We start from the raw sequence: 17326 nt of genomic DNA, 5'->3' as shown, positions 1-17326 counted from the left end.
TTATATCTCAGTGTTAATATTTCATGTATTTTTGACTGAGAGAGAAAAAAATAATTTTCTAAGTATGAGCCAATTGCCAGGACTGAAAAACGTTCATTATGAATTTTTTCCTAATGTTGACAACACATCATCTTGCCATTTGACCTTTCAGTCATTGTTTATTGTTCATTGAATCTCAAGGAGCCATGGTCCAAAATCTGCAATGGTAGATTCCTTTTGACTTGCGGGAAATAGGGGTGGCCAGTTGCAGTGTAAGGAGCAATGGGAACACCTTACAGCTTACAGCAAGTTGCCTGCAGCAGGGTTGGTTCCACTGATGAAAATTTAGATCTCCTTCTGCTTGCGAGGGGGCAACATAATGTGAATAAGTGGCTTAACCTCACAAAGCAAGCATCAACCATTGCTGTGTCAATAACAATAGTGCAAATTTCAGGGGGGAAAAAATTATATTTCTCCACATCGAATGAGGCTGGTTGTTAACAGTTTTGTTCTCATGTTGCTGTGGCCTACTGGATGGCATTCAAAATCTGTATCTTGGAAATATGACTTCTTTGGCTTAATGTGCTTCCATATATCTCTTTGTAATGTCTCAGGCATACTTGCTCAACATAACTAAAATTGGACTCAGTGGTTATCTTACTTCTTTTATGTTTCCCATCATTATCAATGAAAGCCTTCATTATGACTCTGCCTTTATTGCAATTATAAATAAATTCTGACAAAATTGTAAGTAAATCCTTTAGTGTTAGAAGCTGATGGAATAGGGCAAAAATTAATTTTATGCATGAAAAATCTCACTGAGCAGCTTCATGGAAATAACCAAAATTGGCATCAGAGCCCATGATGTGCTTTGTTGTTGCAGTCACCCAGCCCGGTCTGTTAAGGCTGCTTATGCGAACCACATTCTCCTTCAGCAGGATCTGTGTTAGTCCACCTAGACGATACAAAGGTCAGTAGGATCTGGGGGAAAAATGCCCTGCTTGTCTCGTATGTGTTCAGAAAGATAATACACATCAGCTGCAGCAGCATAATTTTCTGCACTGTTTTTTTCCCTGATGCATAGCAGTGTCCCCCAGAGACTGCAAGGACAAGTCAGGGAAGACTTACTTAGAAAGGTCATTTAGGACTCATAAAAACCATTAACCAAAGTGCATGAAGCATTGCTTATAACTAAAGCATATTTCACAGAATAAGCAAACACAGTTCTTTCAAGATGCATTGCAAGGCATTGACTCCCCTTCTAAGAACACTTCAGTTTCTAATTTTAACAGCATAGAATGTCCTCAAGGTAGGTAGGGAAGGTAATCAAATGAAGTGGGGGATTTAAAAAGGCCAGAAGCAGTACTCGCTAATTCCCCTACATTAAATGTGGAGAAGCTTTTATAGCTTTGTGACTCCTTCCAGGATATCAGCTTTGTGGTAGTACAAATATTCCAGCTTTTCCTTTTGGGCCAGAGACAGGTAATTTTGATTAATAACTGACTGGTATTAAACATGTCTAATTGCAGCATTTTACATGCTTAATTCAGAAAGTCTTAAGTTCAGCAGACCTTTCATGACGTTTGATTTCTCTCTCTCTCTCTCTCTTTTTTTTTTTTTTGAAAATGGTATATTAACATAAGGAGGGATATCCTCTCCTGTCTAATCTATACTGCTACAGCTTCCTATTAATTTTACATTTCTACTATATGCCAGTTACAATTAATATTATATACAGGAATAATTGTATCCCTTGTAATCATTACTTATGTTAGTATGTACCAGACTAGCTCAATAATTAAAATAATCAATTTTAATGAAATAGAGGTTAGTAATATATGGAAATTAATCTAGTTTTTCCATCTACTTACAAAAATGTAATATAGAGTAATACATGTTGTATTCACATGTACACATCAAATGGTACCACAGTATGCTATCTGGAGGGAAGAAAACCAGCTCACTCATGCCTCTGGCTTTCAAGCAAGGATGGCATAGCTTGCTACGACTGAGAAGCTTGTTCCCCCTGCCTGTTCTCTCCACCTGCAGTGGGCAGACATCTGAGCTTCCTGTGCAGATGCTCCTGAACCACTGTAGTTTCAGAATAGTGTTTTAAAGTAATTTGAATTCCATGATGCTTCATCCTGAAAGATGTACTGTAACTGTCAGTTCCTCAGCTGAGCCACTAGTGGCTTGACAATTTGCGTATGGAGGCTGAGGCAGGCATCTAGGGCAATAACCCATCTGAAACCAGGTCATTTGAGAGACATGCTCTGGTCATTCTGGCTAAGGTCCAAGGCAACTTTGTAGAGCAAACCTTAAGATTTGGGCTCTTCTTTTTTGCAGTCAGCTCAGATACTCTCAGTTATTGCTAGATATGAAGGAATTAGAACAGTGATAATCTGAAGTTCTTTCACAATATCTATAATTATCACTTTTAATATCTCTTTATCCAGATTGTTTTCTGCATGCCAGGTTGGGAAATCCTTTGGATTTATGTATCTCCTCCTTCTTAATGATAATCCTTTTTCTGAAATTGTCCTGCTCCCTGATTGCTTGGCACACTTGCACATCCTGCTGCTGGGTTTGCCCTTTGTTTTGTGTGTGGCTGGAAGAGATAATCTCTTTGCTATTAACACCTCATTTAGGTCTGTTAGGAAATCATCTAACTAGCTATTATCCATAGAACTCATTAGGGAATTAGCTATTTATGTGTGAGTGAAGACGGTTTTGCTATGTAGTTAAAATTTACAAGTCTACTAATATGGGGTGCAGTTTGTTCTTGAAAATTAATTTTTGACAATAGAGCCAAAAGGTAAATGTGAAAACTTTGCTACTACATTTTCAGGAAATTATGGTTTTTATTATTTGCTTCTTTTGTACTTTAGTAAGCTAATTCCTCCCTTGTGTTCAAATGACTAGACCAGATGAGGAAAGCATGTTAGTAATTTAACACATTTAATTAAGAAGCACTAGACTGACTTTGTGGTGTTTTGTCACATGATTAGAGCTACACATTGCACACTTATTTCAGCTTATAAATCGACCAGTTGAAAGTGATCAACCAATGGAAAAAGTGGCTTAAAGTTCCCTTAGGTAAGGATTTCAAGATTTAGCTGTGTATGTATGGATGTTTTCGCTTCTGAGTGACAATGACTTCTGTACACTGTAACTAAGGAAAAGAATATCACAAACTGACTATGCATCTCTAAAATGCAAAAAAAGTTTTAGGGGCTCCATGGCTTTTTCCAGATTCATGTCACAGGTTTGTCTTCCACACAATCAGTGAAGGTGTATAAGAGGGGAAATATACAGTAATAGGACTTCGTGATTCCATTAGTTCTACTGTTTTTTACCACTTTGCGTAAATGCAGTTTTTCTGTTTTGACAGAAAGGAGGAAAAGATACAAACCTGTATTTTCTGACAAAAGAACACTTTTTTATTTGCAATCTAAAAGCCATAATAATCATTCAGCTAGAGGCAGCTCAGGATAAAAAGCTCATTAAAAGCTTCAGATATGAAAACTCTTCTGTGTGAGACTGAGTTCTTGCTGAGAAAAACTTAGTGTAGCTCCTAATAATTTTGCCATGCTGTCAGAAACTTCTCTTTTACTCAGTGTGCCTCATGGCCTCTTGCAGTCTGTGGGGACCCCAATTTGTGTCTCATTTCTGAAGGTGTGATTGTCACACTCGCAGCAAGTTCAGCCACAAAATGTGGGACTGCAGTAATTGGTTAAGTCAGCTGAGAGTGTCTGTTCTCTTGTCAGCAGAAACTATTGGCCTAACATTAGCAGCAAAAAGAAATATATTAATCTTTTATTTGCTCGCTCATCATGATTTCATCAGTTAATATGTGCAGCAGGACCTACCATCCGTGACAGAAGATTACTATCACAGTATTTTTCCCCCACTAAAAAAAAGTAACTACAAATGTTGCTATTTTTTGGTTTCATACAGTTGCAAATATAGCCTGTAAAAGTTTGTTACAGCTGGGCTTTGCATCAAGATACCCTTATGTTCTAGGCAAGGGAGATAAGAATTTCCTGATAATATCTCCATGATAAGTGTGGAAGGGGAAGCTGAAATGAATGTTCCCCCCAATTTTTGTCCTTACATTCTGATGCTTCTCCTAGTTCTGTGTGGGCAATGCTTACCTTTATTTAATTCAGTCTGCAACCACTGATCATGCCCCTCATCAGCTCTGGGAACTCATCACCTACAAGGACAAGAGAGACGTATATCAAAGTGGGGCAAAGGAAGAAGAACAGAAAAATTAATTCAGTTATTAGTATCTGCAGTAGACCATAGGAGGGCAGGATTTAGGAGAAAAGTCTAGAGTCTTTTAAGATTTGTGAAGGTGGGATGAGAAAATGTTTTGTCACCACAGTGGGATTCAAATGTTATTGTTTTGACTGAAATATTAAAAATGATTCCAGCACAAAGATTTTCAGGCATCCAGTGAACATCTGCATGGCTATGTCAGAGTGGCATTAAGATCCACTTGAGGTTTAATATCTAATTGTTGGAAAATACTCAGGTAAAGGATAATGCTGCACTGGACAGTGTGCTAAATGGATTGCTGTAGGAATGACTTGTAGCTATGCATAAGTTCCAAGACTGATCTTCTCCTGCCTGCCATGTCAAGGTAAAGGGAATGATCTATGGGCTCTTATCTCTTAGATGTAAATCTCCAAACAGGTTAAAAAGTTAAAAACAGATTGTGTGAGCATTTCTACTCCTTTTCAGGTTAACCAAATAGCACTGTATCTTCAATGTGAGAGGCAGTATTGGCCAGCTCCCACCTAAGACTACTGATATGACAGCACGAGTGCTTCTACTCCATTCCCCTTTGGAGCAGTATTGAAAAAGTTACTTTAACCACTGGTTTAAGACCATCCATGCACTCAAGCACTGGTCTTGGCTGAGATACAGCAACCTCAGACTCTCACCTGTCACATCCTAGTGGAGACCAGAGCCTATGTGTGTCTTCTCCTGGGACAAAGAGTCACAGTCTTTGGCATCCCTCAGACCGGTAGCTGACTGTATGTGGGTGCTCCTTCTCCACTGCATCTCTGTGAAAAGATGAACAATTCAGCTTGAAGTGGTGGTGGATTGGATTGAGATGGAGAGAAACACTCATTTCTGTGCTACTGTGGTTCTCTGCGAAGGGGTAGTGATTAATAGCAGCACAGCTGTGTGCTCCCTTGTCACTTGTAGCATAAAATACTGCTCACTTTAAGTTAACATGTCTGAATTTTCACTGGAAGGAACAGCAGAAGCAGCACTCACAGTTGGAATCAGCTGAGAGGCAGTTTAAGAAACTACTACCCCTCAGCTGTTAGCTGCTGTCTTCCTTCTGATGCTGGTGCCTGGCTGCAACAGTGTGAATTGGTTTTAGCAGATGTTCACACCTCAGATGTGAGAGCGCATTTGGTGTGTTAGCAGGCATATTGTAAATAAGCTCGAGACCATGACCTCAGCTGCCTGTCTATGCAGGCGTAACTCCAGATTCTTCATACCACAGCTCCTCAGTCTTCATATGAATGCTCCTCACGGCTGAACAGCCTTATAACTCAAGCATGTACTTACTGGATGTTGCTGTTTAAACTCCCAGCCCAATTTCGTAGGAGAAAAGAGAAAGGAAGATAGAAAACACAAAGTGGTGAAATTGGAAGGGGCTGGAGAAGAAGTGTATCAATTTTAAACAAACTCGTCCTCTGTGACACTACCTGTGCTATAAACAACTTTCCAAGGTGGGAAGGGGGAAGATCATACTAATGGCCAGAAATGACTTTATGTGGCAGAGAGACCAAAGAGGAGCATTGTTTTCTTGACTCACTCTTTTTACATTTTACACTGAACAGGGAGTCAGATATGATTGTTTTTTCTGCCAATTTGTGAAATCTAAATCTAAACAAAAATGCTGCAAAAAGAATAAACTATGGACAACATGCCAGATTCACGCCTCTTGGCAGATGTATATGAATTAAAAAACCACATACATTAGCAATTAAACGTTTGTAGCTTTTCCACGGTAAACTAAAGAAATAGCAGTAGGGTGGGACAAAGGAAAACTTAAAACTGGAAGCAGTCATTAGTGACAATGAATACAGTTTCCAACAGTATTTTGACATGCAGTAGATTTTTTTTATCTATATAATCTACATACCAACCTAGAAAGCTTCAGAAACACAGTTTGAAGAATATAGAGAAATAATCAACTGCTATACATTGCCAGACTCCACAGAATGACTGACCTAAAGTTTTTCAATCTTAGCAGCAAGTTAATGCAGAGTAGATAAACGTCTGGGAAACAAAGTGCAGAAGCTTGACTGAACCTTAGTAGTAGTAGCTTTGCAAAAAGCTAAAGAGCTTGTAAAACTGGTGAATAGAGCAGAGCTGACGCAAATAATTCTCCAAATAGAACAGAAAAAGCATCAAAGCACATGCAAAAGGACCCTGCAAAGGCCATGGAAAAACAACTTCACAAACATAGGACAGAAGAGACAAATAAAATGTAGATGAAGACCTCTGTCCACAATAAAGAATGTAACTGGAAAAATCCTACAGATGATATTGCCTTCAATAATTCTTGCAAGAAAATGATTGTTCCAAAGCTTGCAGACAAGAAAAATAAAGAGAAGAAGATACTAAATCAAGAAGGAAAGCAAAGCAGTAATTCAGAAAATAAAATTTTTGAATGTCTGTGATGTAAATGTAATGCAGAAGAGCCAATGTAAGTGATTTGTAAAACTCAGACAAGGACTGGATACAAAGACGGAATTCAAGAAACTGAATGCTGAATAAGCACTGAGGGTACAAGGTCTGGGGCTAAAAGAGTTTTCTCTGACTTTTGGAATTTTCTTCTCATACAAGCAGAGCCAAGTTAAAATTATATAATGGCATGGTCTTACAGCTACTGAGTAACTTTTAAACAGAAATGCTGTGGAAAAATACATGGGAAAAATTTCGGATAACACCAAAAATACAAAATCCACTGCTTTCAGCTAAAACAAGTGGATTCATGAACCTAGTAACATTAACCTTGGGACAAAAGATGGTTCACATGGCATATACACAAGAAAAACAAAGACATCTCTAATATGCTTTGCAATCATTGCAGCAAAGTAATATATAAATGGTTTTGAAGGACTAGGATGTCTTTCAGATACATTTCACCAGGAAGCAGATAAATGCAGTCATTTCAGTAGAAGCCTCTGCCTCTCAAAGTATCCATGTACTTTTTTTAAAAAAAGAAAGCTATACTGAAAAATAAAATGAGTGGAAAAAGAAGGCACTGTTGCTAAAATCATAGAGTCCATAAATTGGCTAAGCAGTTTGGTGGCCATTTAGATGCCAAACTCTGAGCATGTCTCAATGAAGCACTGTAAGCAGCTGACTATCAAACGTCTGAGGATGAAGAACTGCCTGTTGTCAGTATGGGATTTCAAGGGCAGATGCTGGCAGGTCCTACACAGTGAGGAAAGCAACTGCTTCACTGCATTTAGGCACCAGGAAGGATACAGAGATGGCTGAGGATGCTGCATATTATCAATTTTGCAAGGAAAGACTGTCAGCATCATTGTTAACAGGAATGATGCAGATTAGAGGTATAACTGATGAACCTCTGGCATAAGGACATGGAGACAGTATGGCAGAAATAATGGCATGTTTTAATCATAGCCACATTGGTCTTATAAAAACTGTAACTTCACTGCAATATATACAGTGTTACAATATATGCAACACTTGCTGAACTCCTATGGACTATGCCATGGCTTCTAAAAGCTGGCTATACTTAAAGATGTTAGATCAGTTCAAAGAAGCGTTAGATTTGTAAACAGTCACAATGTCTGTTCACTGTCTCAAACATGTGCCACTCTTTAGGGTGACTACTGAACAAAGCCACAGAGTAAGTAAGGTTAACTCAACATATTTCAGCAATCAGCTATACAAGCCTACGTTCTCATTTTGCTATGGTATGATATGAATGAAGGGGGGACATGTAACTTCACTGCTAGCAAAGGGACAGATGGTAACTTTCACTTATGGTCACAATCACCAGTGAGATAAAATGTACACCCAAGGTGAAAAAGAAAGTTTTGTTTTAATGTTTACGTTTCACGGAGTTCAACAGTTTACTTAAAGGCAGCCCTTTCTACTCTTAAGTAGAAAGTGGCCATAAGCTACTAGAAACCATGATTATAAAGCTAGTGATAGTAGCCTAAAATGCTGTCACTACACATTATAGTTTAAAAATCCTTTTTAAAAGATTAATATAAAAAAAGGATTTTCCTGCCTCAAAATTGTGCTGCCTACAAAGCATGGAAACTGATCGGGAAAAAGAGATTTTAATCTGTTAGAAATAAAGAAACACACAAAATGTCAGCCAGCTCAGACTGTACACTATTTTGAACTCCCCAGGGCTAGGAAGAACCTGGTAACGATCTGTACAGAACGTAGATAGACGATGGCAAACTGCCTGGGAAAAAGGCTGTAGACCAGTTCGAACCTCGCACCCCAAACACACACAAACACCACACGCAACTTCCAGGAAAGCTCATACTCTTTACATGGTTTCAGAATACAAGAAAACATCCTGTAAAAAAGTTGCTGAATTGTAATGCATAATGAAAAAGAGAAATGCTGAAGCAGAGAGCTGCATCCAGAAAGCAAGAAATTACTGTGCACTGACTAAGTGGGACTCTGGAATTAAAACTGTGTCAGCATCTGTACTACATGTGGGAAATGCAGTGCAAGTAGCAAATGAGACAATACAGAACAGTCTTTGTAGAGCAAAGTACAAAAGGAAGAGTTTCACCACCGAGCACAACTTCGTTGTAGACTACTTTTTGCTCACCTTTGTGGGAGTTAAATGTGCATCTAAATACCCTCATAGACAAGCAGTAGGGTGTGTGAAAAGGTTTGATATTGCAAACCATGTCTTTTCAGGTAGCGGGACTGAATGCCTGCCCTAAATCTATGTAATTTACTTTGTCAGTTTGTGGATTATATTTTTTCTCATGGAAAGGTGAATGCTGAGTTCGATACTGCAGCATTGTGCTGGACAGTAGAAACTGCAGAACATACCTTCTGTTGCAAAGAGAAAAGCAGAGATACTCTTCGATGTACTGAGCTCGCTTCCTATGTTTGCCATATGCTGTTGCTGCTCTGCAGTTTTTTTTATTTGTGTAATAAACTTATTAGAACTGTGCTTACCCTTTCCACTCAGCTACACAAGAAAAACAGAATTCAGCTATGTCACTGCATCACTGTAACAGCACCAGTCTAACAGTAAAGCTGAGGTGGCTGTTAAAATCACTGCTATTACTAAAGGAAGGTGCAAAAGGGAAAGAAAATGTATGGCTAATCATGCCTGAGTTAAGTTACTGTTCCACAGAAGGTCTTATTGGTGGTCTGTTGTAATATGTTAAGATGTGTTCTGTGGTCCCGGCATTATCATGTCTGACAATGATGAGAGAAAAAACAGAGAAAATGAATCAGTCAAGAGCCAAAGCCTATAACAACTAAGAAACTAAGCCTCCAAGAACTAGAAGCTTGACAGTTTAAAGATCAAACTAATTGTATATGTTGAATAGTGACAAATGACATTTATCAAAGAGATGAATCTACACTTGGTAGCCCTGGATGGATGAATATTGCAAATGCAGTGTGTAGGCCTGTGTACACAAGAAAAAACACCTGGAAGCCGAGCGTGGTGTAATGTATACTTTGCTGAAATTCGGTAAAGAGTACAGAAGAGGAATGTGGGCAAGGAGGAGCTAATCAATCTGAGACTGGACCTCCAAAATACCACAAAATAGGGTCAGTCAGCTTCAGGAGAATTACCTGTCGTTACAAGAAATACGCTCACTGACTTAGGAATTTAAGTTGTCTACAAGGTTTAAATAAGATATTATGCACTGTAAGGCATAAAAGAACAATCCTTATAAGCAAAAAGGAAAATGAATTTGTTTCCAAGCTAGTTAAGATGTAACTAATAAAGTTAAAGCAAAATTAAACGTGGTGATAGAATGTGAAGTATATATGCAAGTTATGATAATTGTATTTAACTTTTCTATCTTATGTAACTATGACAGAAGGCAAGTGAAGAATAATAGTTTCTCAGCGGTGGTAGATATCAGGCCTGGAATGTAAAACAGAGGTTCACAGAGTACTAGCTGGACTGTGCTTGCAGGTGCTTTTAATGCTTGAACACAGAATAAAGAATCCTTTTTGCAGCAGCTTGTGTCTCAATGACCACTTGAAATTCTGAGTTTCTACTGAAAAGTTAAATTAGGAGTCTAGTTTAGTTTATTCAACAGAAAATGAGAACTGTTGAATCATTACTTGCTCCATAACAGACAAAGGACGGGGACACAGAGAATGTGATTGCTGAGTGCAGGAAACTTACTCAAAACAAAAAAGAGATTTTGCAACATATAACAATAAATGTATTCCAAGTATCAGGTAAGTTATATTAACTATTTCTATCCTGATTTCAGTTTTTTCTACCAGGACCTTCTAGAGGAGTGCATGCATATTTATATATAATTCTAGACTGGCTCGAGACACATGGTCGAACAGTATGCCCAGGCAAGCAACAGTTACTTGCTAATAAGTTTCTTCTGTAAGTTTTGATACAATTGCTAAGAAAAGCGTAAGGCAGAGGGTCCTATAAGGAGAATCTTTTTTAAAAATTCTTTTTCCCTAAAATGGTGTATTTCTTAATATTGAAGGAGACCTGCATGGATGAGCAAGGAGCTCCTGACAAAACTCAACCAGAAGAAGGAAGTATACAGAAAGTGGAAAGGGGGACAGGCCACTTGGGAGGAATATAGGAACGTTGTCAGAGTATGCAGGGATGCGACGAGGAAGGCTAAGGCCCGTTTGGAATTAAATCTGGCTAGAGACGTCAAGGACAGCAAGAAGGACTTCTTCAAATACATCAGCAGCAAGAGGAAGACTAAGGAAAATGTGGGCCCTTTGCTGAATGGGGTGGGTGCCCTGGTGATGAAGGATGCAGAGAAGGCAGAGTTACTGAATGCCACCTTTGCTTCAGTCCTTACTGCTCAGGCCAGCCCTCAGGAACCCCAGACCCTGGAGGCAAGAGAGAAAGTCTGGAGGAAGGAAGACTTTCCCTTGGTGGAGGAGGAGTGGGTTAGAGATCATTTAAGCAAACTTGAGTTGTGATCAGTGGTGCAGAGTCTAGTTGGAGGCCTGTAGCTAGCAGTGTCCCCCAGGGGTCAGTCCTGGGTCCAGTCTTGTTCAACTTCTTCATCAGTGACCTGGATGAAGGGACAGAGCGCACCCTCAGCAAGTTTGCTGACGATACAAAACTGGGAGGAGTGGCTGATACATCAGAGGGCTGTGCTGCCATTCAGAGAGGCCTGGACAGGCTGGAGAGGTGGGCGGAGAGGAACCTCATGAAGTTCAACAAAGGCAAGTGCAGGGTCCTGCACCTGGGGAGGAATAACCCCAGTCACCAGTACAGGTTGGGGGTTGACCTGCTGGAAAGCAGCTCTGCGGAGAAGGACCTGGGAGTGCTGGTGGACACCAAGTTAAGCATGAGTCAGCAATGTGCCCTTGTGGCCAAGAAGGCCAATGGTATCCTGGGCTGCATCAGGAAGAGTGTTGCCAGCAGGTCGAGGGAGGTGATTCTCCCCCTCTACTCAGCCCTGGTGAGGCCACATCTGGAGTACTGCATCCAGTTCTGGGCTCCCCAGTACAAGAGGGATGTGGCACTACTGGAGCAAGTCCAGCGAAGGGCCACAAAGATGATTAGGGGACTGGAGCATCTCTCTTATGAGGAAAGACTGAGAGAGCTGGGCCTGTTTAGCTTGGAGAAGAGAAGGCTGAGAGGAGATCTTATCAATGTGTACAAGTATCTGAAGGGAGGGTGTCGAGAGGATGGGACCAGACTCTTTTCAGTGGTGCCCAGCGACAGGACGCGAGGCAACGGGCACAAACTGAAACACAGACACTTCCATCTGAACATGAGGAAAAACTTTTTCACTGTGAAGGTGACAGAGCACTGGAACAGGTTGCCCAGAGAGGTTGTGGAGTCTCCTTCTCTGGAGATATTCAAAACCTGCCTGGATGCAATCCTGTGCAATGTGCTCTAGGTGACCCTGCTTGAGCAGGGGGGTTGGACTAGATGATCTCCAGAGGTCCCTTCCAACCTCAACCATTCTGTGATTCTGTGAAACCTGCAGGTAGCTCGTTCCCAAAGAATATTGTTTTCTTTAGGAATGTCAGGAAGCCTTTCTTTAACTAAGCAGTGTTGCTCTACTGAAAGATGATCACGGAAATAGTTTCTAGAGTAGTAATTGGCTCAGCTGTAGTATTGGAGTCAGAGATAACAAGGTCACTGTGCTGAATGGCAAACTTGCCCAAGTCAACAAAGTTTCCTCTTCTGTGTTCAATCAATAAAAAATACATGTTCTTTCTATAAATGGTAAGCCAGCTTCACCCAGTTTCATGGAAACTCACTAGATAAACTAATAGAATGTATGTTAGGTGATTTCTCTCAAGTCCTTTTATCAGAGTTCAAGATTAATCACTGACTACAGGCTGAGGTGATTCTGCTGTGGCTTCCTTTTTTTGCTTGAACCAGGTTCACCACATATTGGATCACGTTCCAACTGATTAGACAATACTTTGTCTATTGGCTACAGAAATGAAAACATCTGTTTAGTATAAACTTTGTAGATAATTATTTTGACTCACTGATGACTTTTTAAGTGCTACTTTGATCTGCTGAATCATGAAAGAATCCGAATATCTACGTACCTGCAGTGTTCTCTGATGGGGGGAAAGGAACATCTGAGCACTTTACATCTAAATGCCAATACAGTTCTGACGAAATACTTACAAAGTGAATTTTCAGAAACATTTGATCCTTTTGCTTGCTTGCATATAGATATACACCTTGTAGCAATAAGAAACATTGGCCATTAGTATCAAATTTTAATTCATCCCATTGTTATAACTCTTAAATTCCTATATAATTGCTATTTGTTTCTGTTTTATGATGATAAATTTTCATTTTGACGTTCATACATTTTCTAATTACTGCTTGTTGGACCTACACAAAAATGAAGCTATAATGCATAAATGAATGTAAATTTGCATGGGATAATCATGACTCTTCAATATTGCAAAGTCTGAGCTACAGCTAAATTGCTCCAATCCTTTATGGGGTCTAAATAGTTGTCTCATGATATTTATATTAAATTATATTGCTATTATAAAATGTGTGCGGTGTGGGATAATTGGAATATACTTTATCAAAATTTTGAGTTTGCTAAAGTTTCAGCTGAGCCTTTCAATATTGTTCCTAGGAAGATAATAGTTAGGTAACTTAGCACCATTTTTTATGTTTGGTTTCCTGATTAAAACCTGCCATCATTTCTGGCCCCATTATTATTTTTACACAAGAATCTGTTGATGAGTAGCAGCTTCCAAAATAGCAAGTTCATATCAACTCTAGCCTGTTATTTGCCTCCCTTCTTGAAAAAAATATAATAGATCCAAGCTGCCTGCATTTTCCTGAACTGAAATGGCATTGGCATGGATGTCTAACTGTTAGAGAGATATTCCTAATGCCTGTTTTCCAGTACCACCAATGCACCTAAAATCAATCAATGTCCCTACTTACCTGAGTACAGCCAGTTGCACAGGCTCAGAAATGCTCCACTGATTAGGCAATGTTTAAACTGCTGTGGAGATAGGGCAAGGAGGCACCATCATCTCTAAAGGTACCTTATCTTTTAAACATATTCAGGACAATCCAATATACGTAGACTCCTGAGCACCAAGTACAGCAGTCATTGTCACCTTCATAGCTGGAGGGGGAGACTGGGTTCTCCTGATTTTCTATTATAATCCAGTTAGAGGCCTCAGAGAGGAAGTCTGGCTCTCTGTTATCCTCATGTTGGAGAGCAGGAGACGAATAGGCCTCCCAGTCTTTTAATCTCTGGAGAGTGTTTTAAACACCAGGCTCTGGGCTGGGTTAGCACAACAATCGGGAGTTCAGTGAAAAACAAGCAAGGATTCCTGACCCTCTAGCCTTTAGGTGGGTAGTCCTCAGGCACTGGATTTCTAGGGTTTGGCCCTTAATGCAACTGCAATCTGTTCATTATTTTGTTACAAAAAATGGTATTATTCATGATTCTCATGACTTCTGTGCAAGCTTTTCTGTAGAATAGGAACCAGAGTCTCTGTTATTCTTCTTACTGGGCAGTGATGGCAGTGATCAGATGCTTTCTTCCTTTCCCTGTTCCACCTTCTTCCATACCAAGTCTAAAGAGGCTGTCTTCAGCCAATGCAGTTAGTTAGCTTCACCTTGCTCTACTTTTTTCCAATGTCAAAATTTCATTAGCCTTCATGTGTATTGGCTAGACACTACCTGTCGCGGTCCGCGGGAGTGACGGGAAAGAATCATACGCAGTCACAGAATGCAGGTTCAATTCCAACTTTATTCAGCAATTTGCCCACCTTATAGGTGCAGGCATGCGGCGCCTTGACCCTTGATTGGTGGTTCATACAGATTATGTCACAGGTAGCCAATCATAGCACTGATCACGCACGCAGCGGTCATGCCTTGTACCTTGCTACTTATTTAGCAAAGCTATCTTACCCTTAACCTTGGTTCCCACTGGCTTCTGCTAGTTTATCTGTACTTTCTCAGGATGTATCATTTCCAGCTGCACCAGTGTCCTTGGGTACGTTTGTCTGAGACTCCTGTTGCTTGCTACTTGCAACTTTCCACCAGCTTAACCCTGTCATGGCCCTCCACAATTACCTCAGTTTTAAAAGTTATGTTTGAGAGAATTAAGTTTAGCTGAAGCAGAATGAACCATTTATTGGTATATGAGAGAACAGAGAAAGATCACATGAATCGAAAGAGTTATAAATTCCTACCATCCCTAAATGAGTAGTGTGAAAAGAAAGCATCTCCAGATTGACATTAACCTTGAATTAACAGAATCCCACCTTGAAGATTTTATCTTTGTCTTCAGGAAAATGATGTGTTTTCTCCTTGGTTCAATGACAAGAGTCTCTCCAAGCTTGATACAGAGTTTTAGCACATACACACCCCCAAAGAAATTATTTGCATGCTGAAATGCCTCCAGTTTTGGTATCTCAGAAAAACACTCATCTCTGCATGGAAACCTTCTGGCAATCTGGTGTCAAAGTTTGCATTAACATAGTTATATGTTCACATTAACAAAGTTCACATTTTATCATATAGAAAATGCAACCACATTTTAAAATATTATCATATTTTCTTGTTACAAACGCTGAGTGAAGCAATAATACTTGTTTCCCAAATACTCAAGTTTACAGCAAGACTGCATAATGTGTAATAGTAAAGGGCAATGTGATGCCTCACTACACCAAGCCATTTCAGGGAGATACTATATCTTGTCAGGCATACTGTTGTCCTGAACTCTCTGTAATGTGCAGAACAACACTGTGCATTATGCTTCCCTCTCAACTACTGAGCAGCTCTGCTTGCTAACGGGGAAAAAGAACAGCCCCTTTATAATTCTGCCCTGTTTGTGTGTTTTATCACCCAAGCAATGCTAGAAGGAGTTTTGATAGGGCTACTAATGGTCACTTTTATATGAAGCTTGTGAATCTTTTTCTCCCCATTCAAACCACATTCACTGTTGATAAAGCCAGGTGTAACCCAGTCATCAATTTTCCCATTTTCTCTTTCTCTCCTGGGCATGGTTAGGCATTCCAGTTGTTATATGCCTCTGTTGTTATGATTTCATTTTTCATATGCCTTAGTAGCTTTGACTAATTCAATTAAAGATCATTGTCCCAGGGTAAGGAATACTGTTACACAAAATGGTATGGTTTCTGTCTGAATAAAGCGGGTAAGTCCACAGTAATACTTAATAGAAGTCTAGATCTTTAAACAGACTAATTCCAAATTGACCCCATAGATGTATTTTTAGCTGAAGAGTTCAGGTTTGAAATGAAAGTAGAACTGCAGTGAAAATAGAAATATGATATTCACTTCTGTTCACTTGTGAGTTACTGGCCTTACCTCTGTTGTCCCCGGCTTGCTTTCTGGCAGTGTAAAAAGAGGTCAAAGACTGAACAGCCAATGGAAGATGAATTTATGGAGAAAGCTTGTAAGTTCTGTATTTTATATTTTATGCCTTAATCTTGAGGAAGATGCTATGCCACTTTCACCAGTAGTAAATTGAAGTTACATTAGAACAATGAATTCTAACAAGTCATCCTGTTACACATTTTCTGACAGCTAAAAATGGCTGTAGAAGGGGAAGGAGAACTACCAGCTAAAGTACCTTTCTCCCTCTTCATTTAGTTACTGATACAGAAAGATTAGTGAAGGATTAAAAGCCACAGATATATATAGGTAAGGATTCAATATGGAGAAAAGCTGGTGCATTTTAACAATGTATTAGAGGTTTAAAATGCTCCAAGATTTTAAATAGTGCAAGCATACTAGGGTGTTTGGACTTACCTTTTGAGGGGTATTCTAGCCTAGCCTAACCTAGCCTATTCCCCTCATTTCCTAGGCATCTAACTGCATTCCCAGTACTGCCTTACGTGGTGTGTCTAACAACTGCTGTTTGTGGTTTATTCTTCCTCCTCTGTAAGGAGACTTGATATTTGTACTCTTTGGTATTCACAGGATTATAGTTTTTGCTGTTGGCTTTAAAAAAAAATTGCACAGAGCTATTTTTTAGGCTGGCACAGCTAAAAGAACTGTGCTTTACTTTGAGAACAGAGGGTGGTCTAATTTGTGGTGATCCTTAGCTTCTCTGGGAGCTTGTTGCACAGTATTGGCCTTGAGAAAAACCTTATAAACAAGCTTTACTTTTGTAGCAGAAGACTCCGCTGTGCCTGAGAAGTGGAGCTGTCACTTTCACCACATATGGCATAGGAAATCATAATATCATGTTTTTCAAGATTTATTTTCAGGAACTAATTTGGGAGCTATTGTGATGTTTCCTCAAGACACTTAACCTTTCATATAATGGGCTCCACTGTTTCTGATCTTGACTCTCTTCTCAGAGAGGCACGTTGTAAATATAAAATACGAATATTTGTTGTGGAAGAAATAATGGCTCCCACCTGGAGATGTTAAACTATTGCTGTAGAACTTCTATATCAATTCCTAAACCAGTCAGGTTAGCTATTAGCTTCCTCCTTTTAATCCTCCTGACAATCCCTTTCGCAGATTACCTGCCAGCTTCTTCTGATCCTACAGGATTTTTTACACATTTCCTTCTTTTAATTCTCTTGTCAAATGACTATGTGATTCAAATTCTTTTTTCCCTTCAAATCTCAGTAGCCAAAA

This window comes from Apteryx mantelli, chromosome Z, assembly GCF_036417845.1.
Source record: "Apteryx mantelli isolate bAptMan1 chromosome Z, bAptMan1.hap1, whole genome shotgun sequence".
In the NCBI taxonomy this organism is placed as follows: Eukaryota; Metazoa; Chordata; class Aves; order Apterygiformes; family Apterygidae; genus Apteryx; species Apteryx mantelli.
The sequence above is the reverse complement of the archived record's forward strand: the minus strand, read 5'-3'. Positions refer to the sequence as shown.